The 22,838-nt window shown below is 40.3% G+C and overlaps 1 protein-coding gene across 4 annotated transcripts in view; it reads left to right on the top strand.

Annotated features, from left to right (window-relative positions):
* Positions 1-22,838, top strand: part of LOC308177006 (uncharacterized protein) — a 145,037-nt gene that overhangs the window by 76,716 nt on the left and 45,483 nt on the right. For 2 of the 4 annotated variants that reach the window (XR_013938769.1, XR_013938770.1), the window contains one exon: positions 6,478-9,648. The exons of 1 other annotated variant lie outside the window; for it this stretch is intronic. The gene's annotated coding sequence lies outside the window, so the exon portion shown is untranslated. Of the gene's footprint in view, positions 1-6,477; positions 9,649-22,838 lie in introns of those variants that run through there. One more of the 4 variants, XR_013938771.1, reaches the window with a different exon arrangement.

The following is a 22,838-nucleotide window of genomic DNA, read 5'->3' as shown; positions in this document are numbered from 1 at the left end:
AGAGCTGATTGTGGCATGGTCACAGTTCCCATTTTCCACCTGTGTTATGGTGATGTGGCACAGAAGTGGCTAGCATACATAAGTTTTTTTAATGGCTGGGCAAAGTAGGGGGAAAACATTGTTTTCCGTAACCCTGGGCCTCCAAGCAGTAGGGTTAATTGCATTTGTTGGTAAAACAGTGTTTTGTGTTCAAAGCCCTGCATAATACTGAAAAGACATGGAGAATGCTTTCACATATTTCTTAAATTTCAACCAAGAAAAACAAATATGGATCTTTTCCGTCAATATTTTATGTCTCTCTAGGTTTCGTGTTGAACTTCTGTACAGAGTTGCTGTGTGTTATTGATAATGGGAAACTGGACTTGGTGGATTTTAATGTCTTTTTTTCATGTTTATATGGAACATTTTGAAGCAGCAATTAAAATAATTAAGGAGGGTGAAGAAATCTTTAGCATGCAACAAAGATTTCTGCAAAATGTTAATTTCTGTCAAATAAGTGAATATATGCACAGATGCCTCCTGACAGAGGCTGTGATTTCTGAGTGCTTTGCATGCCAAATAACTTGTTTACCCCCTCAATGTTTGCCAAGTTTACTGTCAATTTACAAATAATTTCCATTTTGCTGTTTATTCTGCTGCCTTTTGATGGATATGTCTTCCAGACTTTTATCTTGCATGTAGACAAACTAATTAATATTTTCCCTTCAGGCAAATATTTTTTTCTTAGATCTAAATGTGGGTTAGATTCTTCTTCGTTTCCATATGCTTTGTTCTGTCAATCATTTCTCTTCTATGTTACTAAAAATGTACCTTTGTGGATGTCATTTCTCATGTTTTACAGATTTATTTCACCTACATATATATGAGAATGTGTGGATGTAGAGACATATTTGTTATATATGTGTCCATATATGTTTAAGGTAGAGGCAGTGAAAATACTGACTTCACGTTAAGGTTTGGATTTAGGGCTGAATGAAAATACTTTTTGTCTTGCCTGTTGCTGCAATTTCCCAGGCTTGACCTCATTGTTTGTAGTTGCTGCTGTCCATATGGTATACGTGACACTGAGTACATCTATGCTGCAGCTTCAGCCCTGATTCCTGCAGTCTTTTTGCCCTGCTTGAGCCCTACCAGCCATACACAAAATATGCAGCATATCAATTTTGATCTTCCTCCTGCCACCCCGGCACAGCCCGCCGTGGTACGCCAGCCATCCCGGCCCTGCAGGAAGGATGCTCACCCCTGGACTGCGCTGGCCATGCTCCATGGTCCTTGGTGCCAAAAACTCCTACTGATGCTGCAGTGCGGTCCTAGCCCCAGGAACATCCCTCCTGCAAAGGCTTTCATCGATTCCTGGGCACGTTGGAAGACCTTCAATAACCAAATATCGTCGCATTCAAGGAACAAGATTTCCATATAGCTTCTGCAGCTTCCAAGGAGCTTTCAGGAGATACTGGAAGACACAATGTGGGATATATTTTCTTTTTTTCTTTTTTTTTTTCTATTGGAAGCCTGCATGTTAACCACGTTCTGCTGAGAAAAACACAGGTGGTAACCGAGAGCTCAGATATTGTGAACAGATTCTTGCAACTTACCAGTCGTAAAAATATCTCTGCAAAAAATACTCCAAACGACTCTGTTTACAGAATGCTTGGTATTTCCTATATCTGGAAATATTCTCGTTGTGGCTCCATATGTCGCAGCTAGTCTGACAAGATTTCTTTTGAACTGTTTGCAGGTTGCAGTCTGTCTGCAGGGCTGGGTGCTGATGCCTTCAGGTTTTGAGGCCCTGCATTATGGGCATGATTATCTTGTTCACTTTGCAGGCATAGAAAAGCGGAACTGGGATTTAGCAGGATTTGAAGAAACTTCCTAATTATGCCAAGCAGAGAGCTGCCTGAGTCGAATCTCAGCTAGAACCCCAGGTTTTTATTGCTGGGTCTGTTTTAAGCGTCTCTCTATAATTTTCTGTGTTTCTGCTTTTGTTTATATCATCGTAGTCAGCGGGACTGAGAGATTTAAAGACGAAATACGTTATCTTCACACATCCTCAAAACCTGTCGAGAAAGGAGGAGAAATTAAACAAGGACAAAAACTAGCAGTGAAGTGAAGCTGTTTCCTTTGAGCTGCCTTATTAACCAGTCAAGTACTTGACTGCCACTGTCAGCGAGATTTCTTTAGAGAAAGAGTGGCATTTTGAAAAATACAAATTCACCGCCTGCACAAGCTAATGAGGCCCTTCAGCAATGTTCATTGATAGTGTAAATTCATCATAATACAGTGCTACAAACCATAAATGGGATATGCATACAGGAAATCATCCACTATTAGAAATTTGCCAGACACGAGAAGAAAAAGAAGCCATTGATAAGCAGAAAACTCATCTCAACTGCTCCGTGCTGATGGGTGCGCAGCACATTCGTAATGCCAGATAGTGCCGTGATGGGAACTTATTAAGGTGAATTGAGGTAGCTCGTGAAGTATATTTTGCTTCCTTTTGTTCTTGTTTTATGGACTCTCTCAGCTGTCTCCCTTGCGTTTATGAGTGTCAGGTTAGATAGAGTTTGCCATGTGAGAACTGCCATCAAAGTAAAGGGACAAATGTCTCCAGATAGGTCCCTTTTCTGTGTATGAACAAATTTGTGTATGCATTCAATTGATCTTTGGTTGTATTTGCAAGCAGTAGCATTACATGCCTCATATTATCTTATGGGCTATAGAATACAGCAGGGGTGGACAATCATAAAAATTGGCAACACCCCAGAAAAAAATATGTTAAGGTAGCTTCCTGTTCTTTTAAATAATTATCGAGCAGTGTTAATTTGCTATCCATATCAAATAACAAATCTTTCATCAATGCAATACCTTCAGTATTCCTACCCTTGTTGAAATGTGCCGTATTAAAAACCTCTGGGGCCATTTGGTCAATACTTTGTCATAACATGATTTTTCTGTTGGCCATTCTACACCATCCTTCTTCAGGTAATGAATGGAGAAATTAATACTTTATGTCACGTTCATAAAATGGCCAGGTCCTGAAGAGAAGTAGCAGTGGAAAAACTTGCTAAAATCTTGAAGGTGGTTGATTTCCAGAGAGACACGTGAACAAATGGCTGGACACCACTAAACTACATGAACTAGCTCTATGAAATAAAACAGACTGCTATGAAAAGATTTTGAAGCATCCGCATTTATCTCCTGTGGCCTTGATTCAAAACATACAGAGACTGGAGGAAAGACCGCAGTGGGTTAGTGTCTGAAACGTGTCTGGAAAAGGAGAATCCCTACCCTGACTGCCTACTGTCCTGACTCCCCACCGCTGAACAAGCCTGCTTGCTGTGGAGCCACGGATGCCTGGACACCAACAAAGGACTTCAACAGAGGGACTTCAGAAGATGTGCATGCTGGTGTCTCTTTCCACACTGTCTTTGGTTTCGCACATGAAGACGAGGTTGAGGGCATGAGCTCTGGTCTTCTGTCCCAGGGAATCTGCTTCCAGCCATCACCCGCAGCCTTCCCACAGGGTTTGCTCAGAACTCCTTTGAACCTGTGGAAAACCCGAAGCCCATGTCCACTTTTTCCCCATGTCACCTGTTTCACGAGGCTGACATGTCATTTGTGTCGCCAGCTGTATAAGACATTGAGCAGAGCAGCAGATATTTAAGAAAACATTTCTTCCATTTGTACGTAGGAATAATGATGTTCTCTGGAACATTACTGGGAGTAACTGAGCAGAAATCACAGAATCTGGTGCTTTCCCCCTGTTCCTCTGATGCCTTTCAGACCATCTAGGCAACTCCTCCGTGTTGTTCCCCTCCCTTCTCCTGGAGGGAATCCTCATGTGCAGCTTTTGCGACTCCCTCTGGTTTCTTTTTTGTGCCTCGTGCATGTTCCCTATGCTGCAAACTGCTTCAAAGCCGACAGACCGGAGAGATGCTCCTCGGCGCTCTCTGACCTCCTGTTCCTCCTCTCCTCTCCTCTGCTCCTACAGCGCCTCTTTTCTTGTCCCCCTGCCCTCTCTGACTCCCCCTGGCCCTGGTAGACCTACTCTTCTGAACCACTTTTTCTCTCAACTCCTGCCAAAGTCCATATGAGGATCTCCAAAGGGATCTCAGAGCTTGGCTTCTGAAGGGGTGATTTTCAAATAAATCTGGAGTGCACGTTGTTCAATGCGCTGTGCGCTGCAAGAGATGAAACGGAGTTAGATGCTTTTGTTCCTTTTGCCCGCTACTCAAATCCCCAGCTGATAATTACGAACAATAGATGAAAATGTGTTTGGTATATATCATAAGAAGAAATCTTATGGAAACATTAGGCAGCCTATTATTGCAAGGCTCTTGTAAATACTGTTTTGTAAGAAGAACCTATCTAAGATGATGTAAAACTTAATATTCCTATTAACAAGATGTACTATACTATTTCCAATTCATATCAGTGAAAATGCATTTTAAATTACAAAGTACTCCTATTTTATCTGAGCCAATGTTCTGATTCATATGCCTCCTCTTTAATCCTATTTTCATTCAAAGTTTCACAATTCACATCTCCTTTTTCCTACTTTATGTAATATTTTCTGTGTTTTCAAAATGTAATCAAAGCTTGTTAGCTTCTACCCAACCATGTTTCGTTGAATGGGAATATTAATAATACCAGCTATTGATGTCTTTATGTTAAAATTTGATTTATTGAGCAAGTGGCACATAATCTGTGGGGAAAATACCTAGAGATAACACCTTGAGATGATTAATTGTGTTTACAGTGCATTCCTGTAATAATTGTTTACAAGAAAATTTATGCATGAGTTGCTGCCCCAGTTCAAAAGAATAACTCATCAGATTGTCAAGCTCTCTGCTCTTGAGTATTCTAGCTAATTGCTATCTCTGCTAGTTGAGCATCATAAATCCTTCTTCCACGGAGCTGGGAGCAGAATTTTTGGATCATGCTTTTTCATGCAATGAAAACCTTTTCATCCCTGGGAACATCAGTTTTCTCATGCGGGAAGAAAAAGAAAAAAAAGGAGGGGATGATGGGGTGATATCTACAGGAGGTGGAGACAAGTTGCCCAGTAACACTGGGTATAACTTTTTTGCAGTGATCCTATATATTAATGTGTTAAAATATGTGTTTGGGAAAGGAAATTGGTTAAATTTGCCAGTAATATTACTGGCAATGAATAACATATGAGGACGTAGACATACACTTCTGTATTTTAAAAACATTAAATTCCCAGTTCTGTTGTTCTCTACTTTTGTATTGCTTTCTCCTTTGCAAGTGCTGCAGGGTAGAAATGGTAGGATGGGTTGGAGAATGCTTCCTTTGCTGCCATCTGTGCTTATTACTGATCTAATAACAATTGCACAATTCTCCCTTTTGGAATTATACCTTCCCTTATAAACAGATCTAAACACAATTTTCTTTTGCACAGCTTCATGCGTTGGGGGTAAGGAGGGGAGCTTGTTCTATTTCCAAATTCCAGGTTTAATTATTTCATAACTAACTTTACTGTAGTTACAGGAGCATTATCCGAGCAATATGTTGCCAGGAAGTAGTTGATAATGTTTAATAATTCCTGATTACATTCCTGTTCCAGTCCATGATCATGATTATACAAATGTTTCTGGTGCTATTTTTCAGTACAAATCCTTCCTTTCAGTTTTTTTTTTCTTCCTTGTTGACAGTGTATTGGTCAGAATACAAGAGAAACCGACCTATTTGCTAGTTTAATTAAAGATGTCAGTAAAATCCTTAAGGTTTGCCTGGGAAGGAGCAGATTTACTTGCAGCTTTTATGCACACTGTGGGATTTAAACATTTTGAGAATTGCTTTGGTGATTTTTCCCAGGAGATAAAGGGATGGATTAAGTGAAGTAGTTTCTGACTATAATTGGTCTGGTTTAAACACTTAAAAATAACTTTAAGAAATAAGAAAACACAAAACAGGTTTTGAAGTAGGGATTTAACTTTTTTTTTTTTTTCCAGCTATGTGTTTATTTCAGCTTTGGTATCTCACTGCGGCCTATCAAAGCGCGCTGCACGTAAGGTAGTGGTATATATGTACTTTAGCTGCTCGGAGCGGCAGGCCAGGCAGAGGACAGATGTCTGCAGGAAAAGAAACAAAAGGACTGAAGAAGCAGTGGGGGAAGAGAAAAAGGAGACGGGGGGTGGGGGGACGGGGAAGGGAGGCTTTCAGCCTTTGGATAGGTTATTTGCCCTTCCCAAACAAAGTAGGCTGTGTGAGCTTTAAACTTTCCCAATATTTTCAGGCACCCCCAGCAAGCCCGGCTCCATCAAAGGCAAGGCTCCCACCACCTGTTGCTTAGGTGTTTCTGGCACACCACTTTGGTGGCTGGCACGTTGCTGCTGTTCCTTTCAGTCGGTAAATTGAATCAGTTATACACATGGGGCATCGCAGAAAAGCTGTTCTGCCTATTTTCTAGTCCAACACATGGGCTCTTCTTTTTGCCTCCCTTTGTTTCAGGTAGGTGAGCAGCCAATACCAGGGAACTGCTGCCAAGTGATTCATGTCGTATTCGTTTAGAAAGACAGAGGTAGTCTTGGCATAAAGCAAAAATTTCAGATGACTGCACCAAACCTAGCACTGCAGCCCCTTCTACCATCGGGCCTTACGACACCAGCTGCGCCGGGTGAATGCAATATAATGCAATGCTGAACAATTCAAAATAGAAACGTAACAGCTGGACACTTGGGCAAGTGGTTCAAATAGGTGTGGACTACTGTTACACACACAGTAACTACAGTTCATCCAGAGTGAGCAACATGGGAACTCTTGAGACGAGTAAAAAAAAACCAACAAGACATCACAAGCAGGTTTTGATCCAAAGTAGTCACAATAACACAACACACGGAGAAGATTCTGTAGGAAATATTAGACTCGGATCTTGCAAAATATTCTAACCATGCCTATCAAGTAACATTAATAACAGTGTTATTGACAGAGTATTCATTTAAAATCTTTCTGTTGGATACAATTAACATTCAGATGAGAGACAGTTATAGGTACTCAGATGATATATGTGAAAGAAACAATGACTCATCTCTCCACCAGGAACCGCACCAAACCTTGCAGCAGGGAAATCATATTTCTTCCAGCTCCACAAAAATCCCGTGGACCCTGCAGAAAGAAAGCTGCTTGTTTCCACCAGAAGGATCACAGTGTACTACGTCCTTATTCAAAGAGGACATTTCTGTGCAGTTTCTCCAAACGCTCGGATCAGGGCAGGAGTAGGTAGTGTAACAGGGAAGGGCTGGGCTGGGCAGTACAGCTCTGGAGCTGGTAGGAGGCTGCTGTGCTCTTCTGCCAGGCTTTTCTTTTAGCCTTCCTGAAGGTCCTTACGATTAAACCTCACATCATCCACATGAAAGTCAGCAAATGATGGGACCTGTGTGCATCAAGGGTGGTAGTGCCCGCATCTCCTACTCCTGCACCTCTGCTATAAAGCACAGACCAGAGCTCCTCCCTTGCGAACCCCATGTCTCCCTGCTGCCAGACCAGATTATTTAGTCCCAGATTGGAGGTGAATAGGATGTTGGAAGGATGTAATCAGCGATCTGATGAGATTCAATGTCTCCAGCCAGATAAGAGATGAAGCTCAAGGCTTGGATTTGTCTCACCTGCTTTTAGCTCTTTAAAACCTACTCCAGCCTTTCTCCGAATTTGCCAGAGGGAAGTCTGGTCTTAAAACTGTTCATCCCAACTGGCTTCAGATCCCATATTTTTAGAAGGCTGAAGTGGTATCGGAATGCAATATAACGAAAGCATCAGTGGAAGTCACTAGTCTAAGTCTCTTTGCATGTGGCCATGGTGAGCTGGCTCAGGAGCCTTTGCATCAGCGAGCCCTCGCTTTCTTCTCTGCATCTGTACCTGCCTGGTGCCTGGCTCCCCACCTGACTGGGTTCTGTGCGGTCTTAGAGAACGTCTGAGCAGACAGAAACTGGCAAAAATTGAGTGCAATTGACTGAGACTCAGAAGATCTAGTATTATGATAAAACTTTCTACCTTAAGCACACTCCACACCGTAACTGTCTGCTTTGGTAACTCAGAACATACCTGGGTTTAGAAAAAGTCATAGAGTAATAATTAATTGCAATATTGCCTTATAATCTGAATGAAAATTTTCATGAAAAAAATCATGAAATGATGCCACAATAAGAATACTTTTGGGTTTTAAAATGGAGTTATCTCCAACCAAGTGGCTTTAAGTCTGTTCTATAATAGTCTGTTAGTAGTTTATTTATATTAATTCTGTACTGTATATTTTACATTTTGTAGAAATGCCTAGAGCATGCATATTAAACTGTTACGAAAATTAATCTGCTTGAGCAGTGATAACATTTGTAGAATGAAATCCTCACAATTAGAAAGATATTTGAAGAAACCACGTTAAAAGGTGCTGAAATGTTCTTGAAGAAATGCCACATGTTGCTGTGGGCAGTAATGAAACATTTCCATATAAAGTACTACATAAACACATACAAAATGTAGACATATGTTAACCAATTATGGAGTATGAGAGTGATACCGTAGTGATGATTATTTGCAAGTGTTAATATTATCAAAGCTTAAGGTTATCTCTTGGTCTTGGGCACTATATGTAAATAATTATATCTGAAAATATGCATCTCCAAATTTATCCAATGTAATATATGTTCAGCACCTCTGAAATGCTGCAGGATTTATTGATCTGCAGTATGAGATAGTAAATTCCAGTATATTTATGCTCAGATATTAATGAACATATGGCTTAAGACATGCAAGTTTGAAATGAAGTTATTCATATTACATACACACACGGTTAAGTATTTGTAACTCAGGGAGTGATCACTATGCAAAAGGTGAAGTCAAATATACATTACCCACACTGAAGTAATTTGCTATGCATAGCAGATAGCAGTTGTATCAGCAAACCAGTGACATTTATCTGTGCATCCACCTATCAAATGTTTCCTGTGTATATGCCCACCTACTATGTAAATAGATCTGTTTTTCTAAATATCTGTCTAAGTGAGAATAACCTACATATTTCCATAGCCTACTGGACTCAATATAATATGTCAAAAAAAAACAACAAACAAAAACAATGTACCTATAGCAATCTGAGTGGTCATGACTTTAGCTTTGGGACTGTGGTTTTAGTGGTCTTTTGATTTGGCATTTATTCCAAACCTATTCCAAAAAGTTTAAAACCTCATTTTTTTCATCGATGGGTTTTGCATTTGGCATTATATTAAAAATTCAGTATATTGCTTGTGCTCAGGGGTCTATAAGCATGGCTCCCAAGTCAGGTAAGTTGGTTGAACATTTCTACTGAGATTCTGTGTTGTTTTCCCAATAAGCATTTTTTTATATACTTTTTTTTTTTCAAAATATTTGCTCGAATTAAATAACAATCTCTGTACTCAAAAGTAGCAAATCACTTGAGACTTGTTTCTGAATAGAGCTGAGAAATCTCTCTTTGCATGTCTTTAAAGATGTTGCTCCAAGAAAAAAACAGGAATTTATAACTTTCACAAGCCCTGTAACTTTGAAAAAAATAGTTCTTGAAAGCACTCATCACTTATCAGACCAGGCCTTTGAGTTGGTGTGCAGTGAAGCTATAGAAATTCAAGCAAAAGAGACTTGATGATCATAATCTATTTAATAGAGGGTATTTGTCTGCATCAGAGGATTACCTCATGGTTTTCCAGTCTATAAAGACCAGAAATTGAAAAAACAGAGAAATTAGCAATGTCATCTCATTGCAGAAGGTCTTATGTCCTTTCTGATAAATTTTATCCATCTGTATCTTTTACTAAAGGCTATAGCTGCCCAGTACACTTCTGAGAAATGTGCTGTGTGTTCTGTAGGTCGTGGTCAAAAGGAGCACTCAGTCATGTCCCCTGGTTCTGGATCAGAGCCATTCGTGCACAAATGGGGAAAGTGCATATGCCAGTGCAGAGTAGATTAATATAAATCATAAAAGGCATGATAGTGTTAATTTCCATTTCATAGATAGCTTGGTGCTATTTAGTTATCAATCTGATTATTCAATATAGATTTTGTACTACTAAGATACTGTACTTTTGTACTGAGTCGATGTCATATAAGCCTAATGCTTAAAGCAAAGCAGTATTTCTGCCACAGTGCTATCAAAAACGACAGCCCGTGAGCTGTCTGCAGAGTGTGGAATACGTACGGCATTTGGGAGAAAGGAATAGATGCTGACAGCATTGTTTGATCTAAATTTCAAAGGGAAAATTGAAACCATACTTGGGGTGCAAAGAGGTTCTGTAAACAGAATAATCCACACCGTGTCATTCTCCTCCAAACCCGATTCCCACGTGAGAACATGAGGCCAGCTAGTAGATTTGGTGACTCAGTGAGCGAGTTATCTCATGTAAATGCTGCGGGAGCTGCTGAGACGAGCCTGTGCTCCCAGGGACCAGCAGGTCTCTAGCACCAGTCGCCCTCCTGCTGCCCAAAGCAGCCACATTGATGCTGGATCGAAGGGGTGTTTCTTTTTAGTCGATTCACAACTTACCCATCAATATTGATAATGTGTCAGTGATTAGTTGTGCATTCAAATTTCACTAAATACAGCGAGTAGAAGCTCTTTTGCAAAGTGTTGTGCACGGTGCATGAATGGATTTGGGGAGGGGGTGCATTAAGATTTGCAAACAAATAATCAGACCAGTGTATATTTCTAGCTATGCTTCTTTTCAGAATCCCATGGCCTTTTCACAAAGGAGTTAGTGCTCATGATGAGTCTCTCTTCACTAGCTCTTTATTAGGATTGGGCTAATCAGGTCAGCTAGAACGAAAATGAATCAGAACCTCCAGCTGAAGATCAGGTGAAGCCATTTTTCCTCTTGAAAATTGCATTTCTTTTCTCTTCTCTCTCTCTCTCTAACTAAAATTGTCAAAGTTTTGTCACCTCAAAGAGAATGCATGTGAAAACACGTGGTTGTATTGTGAGTGTTAGGGGAAGGTCTGCAATCGATATCAACATTGAGGGGGATTTAGAGATGCTCTTTGTAATGCCAGAGGGGCTCGGAGATGCTCCCTGAGATGCCAAGGGGGTACCCTTTCCAGGTCGCTTTGGTTCTTTGCTCTTAATTTCCTCACTCATATTTCCTTCCACTCGACCGTCATTTTTATCTCTTCAGTTTGGGTTCGTTTTGCTTTGATTTTTAATCGGTGTGTTTGTTTGTCAGAGGGGCAGCCAGTGCTTTATTGCAGGGAGTTACATTTTAGTCTTTGATCAGTCCCACTGATTATTAGTTATGGTAGCAAATTATGACCTGAACCTGGGAGACCCATTAGCTGAGTAAAAACCATATTATATTTGTATATGTTTTTACAAGGAGTGTGTAAGCACTTTTATCTCCAATATCAGCAGCATGTGGCCATATATGCTCTCCTAGGCTATGGCTGCTCAGCGAGGAGGAGGAGGTGAAGCAGGCAGAAGTCCCCTGCATACGCTTGCTAACTGAATATTATAAGGTGTTTCGAGAAGTGCAACAAGTGTATTTAAATACCCTCTTACATTCACCAAACATCAGCACATCCTATGGCAAAACGAAGTGCACAGGCAGACCAAGTCACACATTAAAGGAGAATGGGGAAGAAAATCTCAGTGAAGGTTAACTTAAATCAGCCTTCAGATGTGAGTCAGCGCCTCTAAGCTCTGGCTGTAAAAGCCTCAAACATCGGCTTCATAGCATCCTTTAAAGGGTCAGTTTTAAGGACTATCAATATCTATACAAGAAAAGATTTTTTTTTAAACCTGACTGAGATTTTTGAAGATGTTACTTAGAAAAAGTCAGTTTTGGAAGATTTAAAGAGACTTTAACCCCTTACAGTAGGCATAGGTTGCATTTGTTAGAAGGACTCCTGAACACAAAGACCACAGTACAGTCAGAGAAACCCTTTACATCCTCTTTTAAACAGAAAAGGATCTTTATCGATGTTCTTTGTGGGCACTCACAGAATCTGAATATTCAAGTTTAAAAGGATACACATGCGCTAGCTAACATTTAGCCCTACGTGGGTAATGGATGGCTTGGTTTCAGAAGAGATTTGTGCATCCTCATCGGTATTTCACTGTAAAATCTTATGATCAGATTAAAGCAGCAAAAGGATAAAGCTTAAAGGAGCTCGTTATTATGAGATCTCATCTGGTTAACTTAATAATGCAAGTGGGCACTTCTGGAGAGATTTTCCTGATTGGGATTGGATGGATTGCTGACTTAGTGTCCTGTTGTTACAATTCTGGTAAAAAAAACACATGCCAGCCTTCTCAGTAAAGCAGGACCAAGATGACCACTTGGTAGTTTAGGAGTTTATGCTTTCCCAGTTATGTATGTCCTCAGGTTTGTGAGACCTCTTAAATACTTTGTTATTTTTAAATAATTAATCTTTGTCCTACCACCAACCCTTTCAATAAATAAATAAATAAATATACGTACTTTAAATGAGAGAGAAATGGATCTCCATTAAATGATGGTGGGATGCTAGGAGAGATTTGGACAAGCTGTACTCATGCTGAACTCAGAGGCTCCAGGGGTACACCCAGAGCCTTGTACCATTCCCATTTCTGCTGTCTGAACCATACAGCGGTGTTGGCAGTGATGGCAGGAATCACGCCAGGACCATGAATGTTCTGCACTGGAAACAACTAACTCTCTTCTAAGTCACCTGGTGGCTTGGCATGACCAACAAGCTGCTCTTCTGCTGCACCAGAGCAGCTTTCAGACCTCACCCACCTCGTGCAGCTCTGGTGACCAGGAATTATAGCACCGAAATGAAGCTTTTTGGTTGTTTTGGCATTTATTTATTTTAATGCAATTCAGGTTGCACTGAAGCAGACACAAATCTGGATCTAGCTCACCTTATTTAAAAAGTGTTGAGTGCTAGAGCATATTGTGGTTGCCCATATGCTAGAAAATCAGGCTACTGGGGTTGTTTCCATCTTCGATGCTCAGTTTTCAGCACTCACAGGACAGGTATTCTGAGGTTTCTCAAAGGACAGATTACATTTTCTGTCTCATAGCAGTGATGTGAATTCACATTTCTTGATGTTTGAAGCATTTCTAGCTCCTTAAGTGGTGTTCTGTGGAATACAAATTATTGACAAGTTCTGCAGTTATGCTGCTTCTGCTGTCAGTGTATAACAGTATGATGCTGCAATGCTTCTGACCTTAGTCTGTCTTGTAATCTGGAGACTGCTTCATAAGTTTGCAAAAAACAAGCAGAGACACCTTGTTTGTGCTGCTATTGATCCCCTGCTTGATGTCGTCTGGGTTTAACTGAGCTGTATAAAACAAACCTCTTCAGAGCAAAATCTGATGCACATATGAAATATATGTCTGCTTCTTCATGTGCTACTCAGGCTTCTTCTCCTTTTATTTTCATGTCTTTTTTTTTTTTCCCCTTAACAGTGCTACTGTATTTTAAGAAAATACTGCATTTGGTCTTGATACTGTCCGGAGTAATGCTTCTCCTGAACTATTGGGTAACGTGGTAGAAATTTAAGGATCAAATAGTAAAAGAGAACGTAGAATAGAAGAAGTAAATTTTGGGTCATTCTGTTGACTTCACGGGGCTTTGGACCAGGTGTGATGTATTCCTGCAATAGGATGCTGTCAGATGCCTTGTCAGACCTTTGGAAAGGTTACGCTATCAAATAATCTGCAGCAGATCCTCAGTGACGGGGACACCAGCACACTAAAATGGTCAGAAATCACCAAATAGTTTCATAAAGAAGAGTCTTCAGAAAATAATAGCTTTTTATTCCTCCTGCAGCAGGCCTGTGCTGGGGTCTGGGCTGGTGCAATTTTCATGACTTTGGTAAAATGTGAAGCTTCTGTGAGACCTCTGTGCACTTCAGTCTCTGTGTCAACTTCTTCTCTAAATCCTTGGCCTCCAAGAGAGTGAACAATGGAATATTCAAACCCACATATGCCATCTTATGAGCATTATTTATATTTTTTTTCTTCCCTTTATATTAATTATACAGTTAGATCTCTTGCAATATAAATACCCCAACTGCAAAAATTAGAGCATGGTAACAAGAATGCTGTAAGAGCACTTTTATGGAAAAACAATAATAGATTTTTATAAATGCTTATTGACATTCTAGAGAGTCCGTTGTGGTACTTTTCAGCATGCTTTGAAGTGCAGCGAACACTTTGCTATCTGACCAGCTCCTGGTAGGGTTTCCATGCTCAGCACTCAGTGGAGCAGCAGACCTGATACACAGAGCTGTGTACTCCAGTACATCACTTTAAACCAACCCTTTACCATCTGTTTCAACCTCTAATTACAAATGCAAAATAACACAATTCACAATTGCATCATAAAAAAGTAAAATATAAGTGATTTAAATGCATGTGTGTGTTCCTTATGCAAGGCAGCATTCATCTGTTATGTTTCACTATCTTTTAGAAACAACTCCAGGGTGAAATCCCTCTTTGTGGAGGGAAGAAAAATGATTTCATTCTAAGAAGGTGTTTTTTAAAAGGTATGTTTATAGGTTATTGTTACACTTTATATATTTATCTCTCTCTGAGACCTCCTTCTTCTGCCAAAGTAGCAGTACTCATGTCATGGGGGGATGGATGGTCTGTCCAGAGTGGTCTGCCATCCTTGAATGCATGTGTGATTGCATGGGTTGGGGGCTCCTCTAGTCAAGCATGCTCACTCCTGCCTTCCTACAAAATCAGGCATGTACTTCTATCATTACGTTTTTGTAATCTTTTTCAACCTATAGATGGAAATATCTGTTAGTTCCAGCCTGTTCATCTCCTTCCTAGGGCAAAGATCTTAGTCATTTTAAAGACAGCCTTTAGCTATTCTCTCTCATGAGCTTTTTCCAGGTCTGCCATCCCAGGAGACAACATTGTGAAGCTGCAGAGAAACATGCTCAGTTAAAACTTAACTTTCTAAAAAAAAAAATGACATTTATTTAATTGTTTTATATTTAAGATATTTGTGAATTTCCATTCATCAGCCATGTTTCTTGGTCTTGACAAAGCATCTTGTGATTTCTCAATACCTTTTTTTGGCACTGAGATACTCCAGCTGAAGCTTGCAGGCTTTCTAGACCTTTCACTCTCCTCCATCCACAACTCTGTCTCAAATAGAGATGACACCTCAGTCTGGGAGAAGAGCAAACTGAAAGAGCTTCCCAGGGAGAAGCAAATGATTCCTGGGAAGATAATGGGGAGCATCAGGGTGGCTTTCTGTGCTCAGGTCTGCTGGAAACCAACAGATATTTTAAATGTAGAGGAGACTGGGAACTTCTGAACCCTACAACATTTGGAGACTTTCTGGGTAAAAAATACAAACCTTTCCACGTACCAAGTCTTACCACGTGCTATGTATAGCATACATCCCCTCAGCCTACCCACAGCCCTCTGTCCTGGGCTTTGTCCTCCTCTCCTCATCAGCATACTTAAAATAAGGGTCTAGCATATCAAGGGATTGTGCTTCATGGATTTAAAATGAAAGCTGAAGAATTTGTTTTCACTCTAATGTGAAAGGAACAATTAGCGAGGGCACACACCCTTCCCATCAATGGGAGACTTTTCAATTGCTTTGAAAGGCTTTGGATCAGGGTCTAAAAGAGCAAAGACCTACTCCTAACAAAGATACTTGAATAGGGACAGAAAGCTGTTAATCGGAGTCTCCTGGCAGAACTAGATGCTGACACAAACTGATCAGCACACACGTTGCCTTCACTTAGTCTGTGCCATAGGCCAGGTGATGGTTTTGTAACTAAGGGGTCTTGGGAAATAACTGGTGGTTATTGTCACACTTGGTGTTTATTGCTGATGCATCTTGAAAGGTTGCAAATGCAACTTGTTTATTCAATCTCATGGTCAAGACCTGGGAGAGTCTCATTTGTTTCAGCTGCAGTCAGCTGTGGGAATGGGGAGAGGAGAACATCTCCTGCTGGGGAGCAGCTGGAAGGAGATACCAGGGGTAGCAGGCTGGGCTGAGCATGGTTTGGGTGAGCGTGGGGCAATGGGGCTCTGCTGGCCCTTGTCTGAGGGCTAGGGAAGGTGGGCAGGTTGTGTGTGCTCAGTGATATCTAACAACGTGTTGTTTTTTTTTGCTCTAAGGCCAAGTAGCTACTGTTAGAAAATATGTCTGTTCCCCGTAACCATCAGAGTTTAGTTCTTTCATGCACAAGTGTGGCTCTGCAGGGTAAGTTGTGTATTGAAGCCTGCAACATCATTGTGGAAACGGGGGAAAAAGCAGGTGTCTTTCAACAGAAAAAACAGCAACTTCTCTTTTTAATTGGGGAAAAAAAAAAGAAAAAAAAGCCTACCATGGGTATTAGAAAGAGTAATGCTAATGTGACTTGCACTCAGAATCTTTGTGATGGTATTGGATTGTGCCCAGTTTAAAGCCAGGTGAGGCTATGAGGTGTACCAAGAAGGGGTTGAGGAGTTGTTTCTTGGGAGTGTTATACAGATTTTCATGTTGTCTGTTCTAATAATTGCTAGCATGGTGACAAATTTGGCTATTCATAACCATTTTGGAGTTGTCTATTTCTGTTTTCCTCCTCTCCTAGTCAGCTGGAATTTTATTTTTCTAAACAAGCTGTTCTACAGTATTACGCTTATTAGGATTTAAAAAAAAAAAAAAAAAAAGCCGTGTAATTGAACTCTTTCTCTTTTCCTTTATGTAATTTGTTCACAAAGTCATGGAATATTCCTGTTAAGAAAAATAAGAAACCAACCATATTATGAATGGGTTTCATCTGAAGAATATATGGTTTTAGATGCACTAAGATTAAATTATTTGGCACTAAGAGGTTTTGGTCCATTCCCGCTGGAATGACAAAGTCCTGATGAAATAATTGCTAAAAGGAATTGATTTTAAAATAACATGACCTGTGCTTGAAAAAAATTGGCCTCAGATAGTCCAGTAAGTTGCTTTTTCCCAGGCTTGCTTATTGTTTTATTTAAAAGCTCATTTAGAATAGACCCATTAACTGGTCATATTCACTAATTATGAGCTTGTCTTTTCTTTGGCTTATAAAGGCTTTGGATTGAGGTCAAAAAGAAAAGGGATGTAGTAGGCAATTTTAAATTGCCGATTTTTCTCATTCTAATATCAGTTTTGTTTGGCTTGTTTGCATTATGCAAATGAAACCGTGGTCCCAGAGCCTAAAACCTTCTAAAATGGTGCGAACTGAACAGTGGGGCTGTTGTCTGCTGCTGCTGGGAGTGGTTCACTCAAGGGCACGAGCATTAATCCTTCCCTGTCTGTAGAAGGGGATGTTCCTAGGGCTGCAATCGCGTGTCGTGGTGGTGCATCATCCCGACAGCTTGCTGTCACCATTGAGCTGGAAGGTCCCCTACCCGTTGCTCATCTCTGTCTGCTTTGGGATGCTGAGATCCTGGTTTCCAGCCGAGAAGTTTCTCTGCCTTGTATTTCCTGGCCGATTTCTCCTGATAATTCCTATGTGGCGCTGCCCCAGATATCTTAAAGCAGTAACTTTGTGTTAATGCGTTTACACCTCAACAATCTGTAGCACGCATTGTGTTCAATTCACTGTTTTTGTCCAGAAATGAAGTCTCAGATATCTCCTGTTGGTCATTTGGGGTCTTTTGTAGCCCTGATGCATGGCAGGGGGTCCCCCCATGTACAGGGTGGGCTCTGCCTTGAGACCCTGCCTACTTCTTTGGTTGATGCCGAGCAACACGATCGCATTTACTGAAGTGAGATTACTCCCTTCGTGAAAAGTTCAGTTGTTACCTTGTAGTTGCTAATTGGATAAAAATATTTTTATTAGCTTTGGACACCAGCCACTGGTGTATATACTGTTTGTATATATATTCACAGTGTGTATATATATATATATATATTTCACTGTACTTCTCAAAACATCCCAGAAATCATTAGGTTTTTCAACCAATCATTGTGTGAAATATTTTCTAGCGTTACATCTTTTTATTTTTTTCTCCAACCTAAAAGCACCATTTATGTTACTTGGAGAACACTGCTGCCTACTAGAATGTGAAAATAGGTTTCATTCAATTAATGAACTGGAAACAGGAAGACATTACATAGTAAATGAGGTTTACATATGATAATGTTGGATTTGTCATGTAAAAGATTGCTTCCTTTCAGCTCCCTGAAAGGACTAAATTTTGCTTTTGTACAGATTGTACAATGCTAATAAAAAGAGAAGACTGTATGGAAAGCATAACAATAAACTAAATCTATAATTCTAATGAGGAGAAAAAAGACAATGGTATTTTAATACACATGTAGATCAGAATTAGGTGGTGGCATTGAAGGCTAGAGGCTCAGTCACAGCTTTGCGACAGACTCCGTACGTAGTGCAGCACATCTGCCCGATGCTTTGCACGATGTCCCCATGCACTTTGGCTGGGATGGGTGTGGAGGAGGAGTTAGGGCATCATCCACTCCTTGCCAATTTTGGTCCTATTCAGTAAATGACATCCAGTGACCAGAAACCAAGGAGTTCCTATCCAACGCTATCTGAAAGCTGCTTTCCTGCGCAGGTCGCCCCAGGGAAGGAGAGGTGGAGCGCTGTGTTTTGTGTTACTATAACTCTTTTTCTTCAGTCATGTATTAGTCATACCCTTTTTGATCTAGCTGATAAAACTCAGGTAACAAACAATAAATATTATCCACTTGGTTCAGTGTCACCACCCGTAATGATCCGATCGTAAGTCTTACAGAATGTTTTTTTTTTTCTAAGTTTGTGTCATAGGAAGTGACATTGCAGAACCTTGGCACTCTCTAATGTGGAAGTCTTTAGCCTTCGTTGCAGAGGAAATATTCAAAATATAATTTGAGGATAGAAAACACAGGAAGTCAATGGGAAATAAAATCTGAAAAGAACACCTGAAAAGATCCATGATTTTTCAGATGGCTCTCATTGTTCTGTATGCCCATACCTACTTTTTCTGAATACATGTTGGCAGTGTTTCTGGCTTTTTATGCGTGTTTTATCCAGTGTGGTATCTGGATGAGTTTGATGCATCAGTGACTGTGGTCTTTTTTTTTTTGTCTTTCTGTGCCAAGCCTGCCTGCCTTCCATCTAGAGGGAGAGAGGCTTGCCCATATCGTCGTCTACGTGTCCTCGTGCTGTGGAAATTGTCTTCAAACCTCAGAACAAATGTACTAACCCTCTTTGCCAAAAATAAACTCAGTCTCTGACTTTCCTTATAGAAGACATCAAGCACGGTTAATCAGCATGATTGCAACAGTAGACTTTCACTAACTGCAAGACTGTTAATTATCTCTCCCCCTAATTTTCTCTTTATTAAACTAAAGTACATCATCCTATTCCCATGAGTCACGCTTCAGCCCTGACCATTCTTGTTTTTCTCCATTGGACTTTTAAGATTTCTTTTTTTTTTTTTAAATATAAGCTCAAGACTGGACACATTATTACAGTTGAGACCTCACCGTATTGAGGGTCTCGCATAGGATGCTCTTGTTAATAAGTTCCTGAAATTACCTTTTTGGAACAGTTTAATTCCTTTGTTTGATGCTGAGCTCGTAGGCAACTATAACTTCGAAATTCTTTTCTGTAATACAGCTCCCTTACTAGCTATTTCCCATTTGCATTTGATTTCTCCTCTATAAGTGTAACACTTTACTCTTGGCTTTATTGAATTTCATCTTAATTTCAGACCATCACTCCAAACTGTTAATATCTTCCTGGATTTTGATCCAGACCTCCCAAGGGTTCCCACCATCCCAGCTCCTCAACATTGCAAATTTTATAAATGTAATCTCTTTCCCTTTAACTGAGTCATTATGAAAATATTGAACACAGCTGGAGCAAGGACAGATCCCTGAGGAATCTCACCTGAAATTTCCTCCTGACTTGACAGTGAACCATTGATAACTGCTGTTTGAGAGCAGTTTTTCAGCCCATTGTTCACTCACCTTATGGTAATTTTATCTAGTTCTAGACCATATTTTCTTAGTTTTATTATAAGGACGTCATGTGAAACAGTATCAGAAAGCTTACTAATAACAAGATGTATCGCATCTACTATGTCTCCCTTATCCGCAAGGCCAGTTATCCTGTCAAAGAGGGAAATTAAATTGGAGAGCTCTGTGTGCATGCGACTTTTTTTTAATCAAGCCATTTGAGTTATGACCCCTGTAATATTAGATAAATTTTTCAGAAATAACAAACATGCTGGCTTTCTCTAGGCTACCACCATAAGACAGTTTGCTTCTTTTTGAATAACCTGGTGAAGTGAAATTAAGAATAATGGTTTGAAAGCCACAAGCCGTTATCTGACTGTTACCAAAGACAAAAATCAGGGTGGGAGCAACAAGCCTTCCCCCATAATAGTGTTTTCTTCATTTCAAGCTGATCAGTAGGAAGTGGATTTAGAAGTGCTTTAAATTATTTCTCGTCATTTACTGGTAATCTAACCAGCATGTACTGCATGTACACTAAGTGCTGATTTTTTTTAAGCATAAGAGGAAGAGCAAAAGAACTTTTTATTCTAAGTCATTCTGTAATTTACACATTTTTGTATCAACCCACTTACTAGTGCCATACATAAGTGTTTCCTCTGAACAGATTTAATTTTTAATTTTCCTGAATCAGTGTTAACCAGGAAAAAGGTAATTGTTGTCAAGAGTATTCAAACTGTCAGAATATCATTCAATCTAAAAGCTGTTAGAATCTGTGCAAAAGTAATTACTGAAACTCTATTCAACTGTAATAATAACCTGCCACTGATGACAGCAATTACTGGGGAAAGTGTAATAGAAATCAAAGGCGCATTTTTCTCTGACAAGTACATTTCTAACTAAGGTTTACATTGGCTGAATAGTGTTGACAATGATGATGTGCTGTATCACTCTTAATCACGGTTGGCATGATGTTACAGTTTGAACTGCTCACTGTTAGAGGGGGACTAATTGCGTGTTTCATTTGACACTGTCCATGCTTTCTGTACATAGGAATATATATTATAGATGAGCAGGGTTTAAGTGTTGTGCCTCATTGCATGACTCACATCCTTTTTAAGTGTAGGTTATAAGTACTTTTGCATTTAACATAAAGGCTCCAATTAGAATCGGGATGAAGCAGTTAGGTCAACTTCTAGTATGTACAAAACACAGGGATGGGAAGGAGCAAAGTGGCAAGAGTCAGCCCAGCTAACGGGGGTCGTGCGCAGCCCTGCTCTGGATCCCCCTCCCCAGGAGCAGTAGCTTTCCAATCAGATAGACTCGAGAAGATGGCTTGGTGCTTTGAGTGATGAGGAGTCACTGAAGCAAGGGGTCTGCCAATAGTAGTAGTAATATTTCCCCTCTTACGGTCATATCCGATTGTCAGTGCTTCCCTTCAACTTGAATGAAATCTGAGGCATATGTTGGTGCACACAGGTGCCAGGAGGAATGTCTCCCCCGCTTTGGTGGACTTGCCAGAAGATATATATAATTATACTTTATTTTGGGAGGGAGGAAGAAAGGACATCCTTCTTGACAGCATTTGCCCATTTCTTCATCTATAGATGAGGAGCTTCCTCCAGATTTTTCCCCATTGTGAGCACCTCCTAAGAACAGAGCCATTTCAGACCAATCCATCCCCCACGCTTCACTTCAATATCCCTCATGCATGCCTCCCAGGACAGCCCCCACTTCAGAGAACAAATTCAGGAGACCTGTGCCTTGGGAGCAGTGATGGGGCAGCTGCATGGAGTGCCAAATGTGTTGGTCCCATCCAGGCGTTCTCAATACCCAGAATGTGCTAAAGCGTTACACCAAATTTTAGCAGGTTTTTGTTGTCTTCATGCTCACCAGAGTAACTTTAAGGATTGAAGATGTCTGGCTCCGGAGCAAAGCTAATGAGAGCAGTTTCAGAACAGGCTGATGGTCAGGCCTCCATGCAAGAAATCAGGGTCGTTGGTTTTTATAGAGTGAAAGAAATGCAGATAACTGGATGACATTGTGCAATTAATCGCATCTCTCTTGTGAGGGTTGTTTTGTCCTTCATATATTACCACAGTCCATAAACCCATGTTCCCTGCGAAGGCTGACGCTCCATTTATGTTGTAGGCAGAGCCAGATGCCTCTACCACCAAAACTCTGTAGGAAAAGGCAGTGCAGAATTCAGGCGGAGGGCAGGAAGATAGAGAAACAAATTCTCTTAGTTCACCAAATGGGATAAATCCGTTAAAATTAATCCAATCTGCCTGCAGAACCTTTTTATGCTTCCGGGAGGCTTTCCAAAGTGGATTTTAGGTAGTACCACATCGCAATAAAATCACTGACCGTTCCTGCAATCCCATTTCCTCAAGATATTTCTGAGCGTTTACAAAGCTCTTGCATGCACTTTAATGTGTGCCTGTGTGTAGTCCCGGGAGGCTCCTAGGACGATGGTGTGGACTTAAGCACATGCCTAACTGCTCATCGAATCAGGGCCTTGCCTGGCTCCAGACAGGGAACTGCCAGGAGGAGTTCATTGTATCGTTCTACTTATTGCACTAATTGCCTGTTTATGTTTTCTGACAGCCAACACTACCCAATAATTTTTATAAACAGAGGCTTTTTAACAAAATCTACTAAATAAAAGTCACAGCTCCCGAAAACAAAAATGATTTTAAAGGAAACTTGATATTTTCCCTTCTGATTTTCCTATTGATGTTTAACAGTTGCATCAGTTGGGTCCCTGGTGTTCTGTTAACATGTGGCTCTCTTTTATTATAACATAACAATAATGCAATTCAACTGCAAACATGTGTTAAAACACTCTTAGATTTTGTGCACACCTTATTAATTATACTAACTACAAAATGATGGGGTCTTTGACAATCGTCTCT

Source organism: Anser brachyrhynchus, assembly GCF_964034855.1.
Source record: "Anser brachyrhynchus genome assembly, chromosome: 13".
In the NCBI taxonomy this organism is placed as follows: Eukaryota; Metazoa; Chordata; class Aves; order Anseriformes; family Anatidae; genus Anser; species Anser brachyrhynchus.
The sequence above is the reverse complement of the archived record's forward strand: the minus strand, read 5'-3'. Positions and strand labels throughout refer to the sequence as shown.